The following is a 6,772-nucleotide window of genomic DNA, read 5'->3' on the forward strand; positions in this document are numbered from 1 at the left end:
AAGTCAATGATACAGCAACCTAACGACACAAAAAAAATCAAAGGACATCCAGAGGTCAACATACAGGCTTCAACAATAGTCGTGTCTAAACATAATGTAGAGCTTTAAGTCGCCTAGAATCTCAATAAGTTACGAATAAATTTAACAGAGACTATCACTGATATGCCATCAGCAAAAAATTTCCGAAAGAAAAAAAGTAAAAATATACATCAACATATGATTAAAATAAAAATAAGGAGATGTGGTATGATTGCCAATGAGACAAATATCCACCAAAGTTCAAATGAAGTGGATTTAAGCAATTATAGGCAACCGTACGTCCTTCAACAATGAGAAAAACTCATACCGTATGCTCGGCTATAAAAGGCCCCGACATGAAAAATATGAAACAATTCAATTGAGAAAACTAACGGCCTAATTTATAACAAAACAGCTTACGAAATAAAAGATATGACAGACATGAACCAACGACAACCACTGAACTACAGGTTCCTGACTTAGGACAAGCACATAAAGAATGTGGCAGGTTTAAACGTGTTTGTGAGCGCTCAAACCTCCCTCTAACCTGGGACAGTGGTTTAACAGTACATCATAAGAACAAACTATAAAAATCAGTTGAAAAAGGCTTAACTCATCAGATGGATACAAATAGAAACACCTCTAACAAAAACACAAAGTGGACGTGGACGGGTACTTATACATCCCAAAAACAAAAAGACAATAAGTACAGATCTGAGAGTACTCGCAGTTATTAATGACAGCTAGTTCAAAGCCAATAACAAACCAATGAAAAAAATAATGTACCTAAGACTAGAATATCAATCAGTACATATCCAACATCCAATGGATTTAGTGTAAAGACGTCATTAACAGTCAGAGAAAAGCATGACCTTGTACAATGCCAAACTATAAGTATCGACAGATTGTAGTACCGCGAAAATACATATGTGTAATATTTAGTATGGTTTTAATTTACTGATAACAAAATCAATATTTACACCAATAAAAACAATATTCAAAGATATAATTACAGTTTTGAAAAGGTAACCTTTTAGAATAAGTTTATTTAAAGGACTAATAATTTTACCAGGATCGTATCTAAATTTCCGGGCTCGGTTTACAACATCATCGTAAAATTTAGGATTTGCTATTCCGTTTGAAATAAGTTTTCTACAGGTACAGCCAAACTTGTAGACCAAATTTTGTATCTATGAAAGAATTTTGTAAAGGTTTTAAGTAATTTGTGGTAACGAAATCCCTGACATAATAATTTACTAGTAGTACATAGATTACGCTCATTAAAATCCAAAACGTCACTACAAACACGAGCATAGCGAACGAGTTGGGATATATAAACACCGTAAGACGGTTCCAAAGGAACATAGACAACCACGGACAAGGTTCTTGACTTCAGAAAGGCACATGAACATGTGACGTAATTAACAATCTCAATCTCTTAATCTCGATCAGTGGACAAAAAAGGCTCATAAACGAACATTGCACAATGAAAACCAGTACAGAAATTTTAGACCTTGCTCAAGGTACCAATCGAAGAATTCTTTATTCCTGTTATTACTGAAGTGGGAATCAACAAATTTGAATTCATATATAGTCAGTATTAGCAAAACCAAGTGCGAGAAATTATTGAGTGCTGTCTTTCACGCAACAATTGCATTGCATAAACAATAATTGGTTCCTCTATGCAAACTGTTGACATGGATTTAGTATATTATTGGAATATCCACAAGAGTCTAAATGACGTGCATGAAAGCAACTACAGGTCCCTGCACGACCTTCAACAACGAGCATAATATCCCTACCGTAAGTCAGCTATCAGGCCCCATTATGAATAAATGTGAAACAATTCAAACGAAAAAAAAAAACAAACGGCCTTACCTATGACTACTTACTTTTTAGCGATGTTTAATGAGTACTTTTGGATATTTGATGTCAATTTGTATACAAAAAGGATTATGACTGGACTTATGATTACAATTCCGGAAAAGATAACACCTGCTATTATCATTTCTTTCAAATCAGCATTGGAGTTGTTTTTTAGAAGTCTGTTGATCTTAGCGGTTAACAATATCTGTGCAGATTTCATAACATCCATATAGATACTCATGTTTGCAAACCACCGGTTTGCCTTTTCAAGCGATCCTTCCGAGACTGATGAATTATTAGCTTTTATATCTTCTCTCAAATCGTTTATTACACGCAATGTTTGATTTTGAGCGTCAAGTGTTGTATGATAAATATCGTAAGCCGTAACGGAATACATTCTTGCAGATTCAAAATGTGTTTTTGCACTGTTTTGACTTTCCATAAAGAGTAAATAGTGCGTCCGGTCCACGAATGCACCTGTCGCGTAGTAATATATGCCATATCCTCTCTCTCGACCAATATACTCGCTGGCTATGATCAATTCTTGATAGCCCACTAGTGTTTTCCATATAGTTCCAGTATCCAACTCATTAACTGAATCATACATCCACTTTATAAATATTTCAATAGTCTGCGAGTAAAAGCTTATTTCATCAGTTGCTGTCGCATTATTAGAATCCAGTTCGTATCGATGTCTATTCAGAAAATAAACGAAATGTTCGCGTGACTGGAATTCTTTCTGTTTATTACGCGTACTAACAGGCCACGAGGATAAAGTATCTAAAGCGGCATCTGTTTCCGGATATGCAAGTAATAGTTCTCTTTTTGAATCAAAGCCAATTTGACTTAAATAAAGGGAGCTCATATCTCGTTCTTTTTGCAGGGCCTGTAGAAATCCACCAAGCTGTACTCCAAAATCTATTTTTTCGGCTATTTCATCGGTATTGATGTAACTTGATAAAGATTTAGAAAAACCCACTGCAGTGATAGTTGACAATATCAGTAATGGAAATAAAACAACTGCCAGCATTTTTGCCATTTGTTTTCTCTGTCCAATAATCGTAATTGGATTACCTGAAATGCATAAATCCATCGAAGTATTACATAGTTGCAGGGTTTTTCGAAAAGTGAATCGTTAATTTAGTTTGTTCAATTGTGAATACCAAACGAATAATCCAAATGAATGAATGATACAAACTAGTGTGGGAAAGACAATAGTAAAGTCATTTTAAATGTCTATCGTACAGTAGGATCACGCAAATGATTCCATTAAATCACGTGTCTGTAGTCCATATGAAGTAAATTTTTCATTAATTTATTTGCGGATTTATGGTCGCATGAAACAACTGATCTCTAAAATTTATTTGGTTCAAGATACCAATTAAGTGACGAAAATTCATGTTTTTTTTTTCTTTCAAATCGATGAATATTTCGCACGTTTCAATTTTCCAACCAACTACCCGAACAATGTACCTTGTGTTGCCATAAAAAAAAATTAAAAAAAACAGAGAAAAAAATCTACCGAAAGACAAAATGCATATTACTGAACAAATGACAAAAAGGCCCACAAAAGACATCTAGAGGGTAGGATCCAGTCTTCGATAATTGATAGATTTCTATACAATGTGTCAGGCTCTAAATTGTCCCCGAGTCTATACAATTATGATCTGATTAAACAGAAACAATCTGTGCCACCCAAGCCAAATTCTCCACACACACAAAAAAAAATTAATATATGACGTAAGACGAGCACTAACGAGCTTCGTGACTCTGGACACGATAATGTGGTGGGATTCAGTTTCTTTATCTTTGATATCAAATCTCCCCCTTTTCTTGATCAGTAGACTCCGCATGTGGAGCAGGATCTGCTTACACTTCCAGAGCATCTGAGATTACCCCCAGTTTCAGTGGGGTTCGTGTTGCTCCTTCTTTAGTTTTTTTATATTGTGTATTGTATACTGTTGGTTGCCGTTTGGTCGGTTTTCTTTTTTTTTTTTTGACATGGCGTGTTTGTCATCGATTTATATGTTTGATTCTCCCACTTTGATATCTTCCGCCTATCTTTAACAAAACATGCATACAAGAATACAGCGCTACGGCAATAAAAATCAATTAAGGTTCTGGTGGACTATCAGTCCCCGAGGATATCGTCAACTCAGTAGTCAGTATTTCGGTACGGACATTTTATTAAATATAACAAACCTTTCTAAAAGTGTCCGTTTATAAATTTAGAAATTATAAAGAAACTAAGGTTTCAACTCCCTCAGAAAAAGTTGAACTTAGAAGGATTTGACTATTTTTGTAGATTCTTTTTGGTCATATAGCTCTTCAACTGTTTCGGATATTATACATCCTGGTCTTTTGAGTACTAGTATTCGGCTTTTAGCGTTCCTGGTGAAGGTAAATCCAGAGAAGCGCTTCAGACGCATGACATCTATAAAGTGTTGTTTTCCTTTTTTTAAGGAATAGCACTTAACTGAAAATAACTGTATGATAAATAACAAATAAACAATTAGTTTCTTGTGTATAATTTGGAGTTTAGTATGACGTCCATTATCACTGAACTAGTAATAGTATACATATTTGTTTAGGGGCCAGCTGAAGGACGCCTCTGGGTGCAGTAGTTTCTCGCTGCATTGAAGACCCATTGGTGGCCTTCGGCTGTTGTCTGCTCTATGGTCGGGTTGTTGTCTCTTTGACACATTCCCCATTTCCATTCTCAATTTTAAAATATAATCAAATTATATTATCATGATTATAATAAAGGATACTCGAAGTTACTGAAAGCAAGCTCAAAGTACGCATCCTGTCGATATGAAACCACGCCGTTCTATAGTATATATCCCTTATTTTTCTATTAATATCAGTTGTTGGACATTATACATGCATGACATTAATACACAATTATTGACTTTTGATGAGGATAAAACAATGATTTATCAACCCCAGAGATTTGATATTCACCGAGGTCAATGGCTAATCATGCAATTTGCGGATTGGTTACTTTGGCAAGGGATATGAGCCCATATCTCATATGAACAAAAACGAAGATCAGACTGGTACTTAATGTAGAAAGCAAGACACTCCAGAGTATTATAATTGATGTTCGGGGTTTACATGAGATATGGTATCATATTCCCTGTCTGCGACCTATATCTTTTTTCGCCTGACGCCTCAGGGAATGTAAAACACTGACAGGAAATGTGATCATATTTCCCCTGTGAAGAATCGGAATAACATTATAGTGCGATTTAAAAAGCGTATATTGAAGCTACCTTTTGAGGAGTTTTTGTGTTTTATGTGGTTGCTATGTAATTGATGTATACTCAACCATTCCTCTTATGTATAATCAAAGCCACCGTCCAGCCCCATCTCGTCATAATCCCAACCCACAAAATAGTGTTTTATAACATACCGATGACTTACCAACACATATTCTTCTGCATGATTGATTTGGTGCTGAATGCAGCATACTCATAATGGCCTCATTGAGATCATTCTGTGAGAACGTAGAACTAGATCGAGTGCTGATGGAATATCTTCTTCCTCGAGGTCCAGCGGCCTCTGATTTCAAGCTCCTCATGGATATTTCAATAGGGATGATTTTGTTATTTAGTGCCGCCATTCTGCTTATCTAAATTTAATATTGTTTTGAAGAACTGTAATTTTACATAAAATCGGTGTATACAGTTCTAATGTAAATTTGACTTTGTGAAATTATTAGCACAAAAACTCATGATATATATATTTTTTTTAAACCAACGAATAATACGATCCCCAAAAAGCATTTAGGGCATACATGTGCATAAGGATTGTTTTTCATTTAGTGCTTAGGAGTAATCAGGCCATTGGTTTTCTCTTTTAAATTGTATTCATTTGTCATCCCGCTTCTACGAGTTTTGATCATTGTTAAGACCGTACGGCGACCTGTAGTTCTTCACAACAATGTCAGTTGGTCTTTGGTGGATAATAGTTGTCTGATTTGAAATCTTACCAGACCTTATTTCATACAGTTTAAAATTTTGAATCATGATTTTTGAGAATTTGTATGTTTGAACAAATTTTCATTAAAACTAAAATATGGTAAATAAATGAGGAAAAAATATAAAGACAATTCATTTGAGATTTTTTTTATTCCGGTCATTTTGATGTATTAAATTTGATCTTTAATGCTTGCGTTAAAAGACGTACATTATAAGTTTCCAAAACCATATAATCTTATAAACATAAAATATATTTTGGATTTAATTTTACTTAAACTGCCATGAATCTATGGTAGGACAGACAAACTCCAAGGACATTTACTTAAAAAAAAACCAAAATGATATGACATATTGTTCGTGATGTTGTGAAAATAATAATAATGATAATAATAATAATATTAACTTCAAGGATACTGCCTCATTCAGAAACAAATTTCCTAATTCTTTTATTTTCCGCAGTTATTCTTTATACTTTTGCACCCCATTATTCTCCAGTCTTTAACTTTTTTTGCTCATTTTTCTCTATTTTTTTTTTTTTCTTCATTATTCTCTATTCTGTAAAGACCACCCAGACCCTCCTATAGTGAAATATTGCTACTTTATGTACAGACAACTGTGTGAAAAGATGTTCTCGTATTTAAACCGGAAATAAAAATAAAGGAACGAAGCAAATTAGAAGGACAAAGTAATAAGAATGTAGGCATGATAAAATCAAAAGGAAATTGTCATATTTCAAAATGTCTTACCTTATCTTACAGGTACCACGGATAAATGATCTAATAAACTTTTTATTTGCGTCTTACTTCACAAAACCATGTCGCATGATATGTGCTAAAGAGTTGAAATGGTGATAATTAGCTTAAATTAAGTGAAAATGATTACAATTAGTGTTTAGTTTATTGACG

Source organism: Mytilus californianus, unplaced genomic scaffold (assembly GCF_021869535.1).
Source record: "Mytilus californianus isolate M0D057914Y unplaced genomic scaffold, xbMytCali1.0.p SCAF_11, whole genome shotgun sequence".
NCBI classification, from domain to species: Eukaryota; Metazoa; Mollusca; class Bivalvia; order Mytilida; family Mytilidae; genus Mytilus; species Mytilus californianus.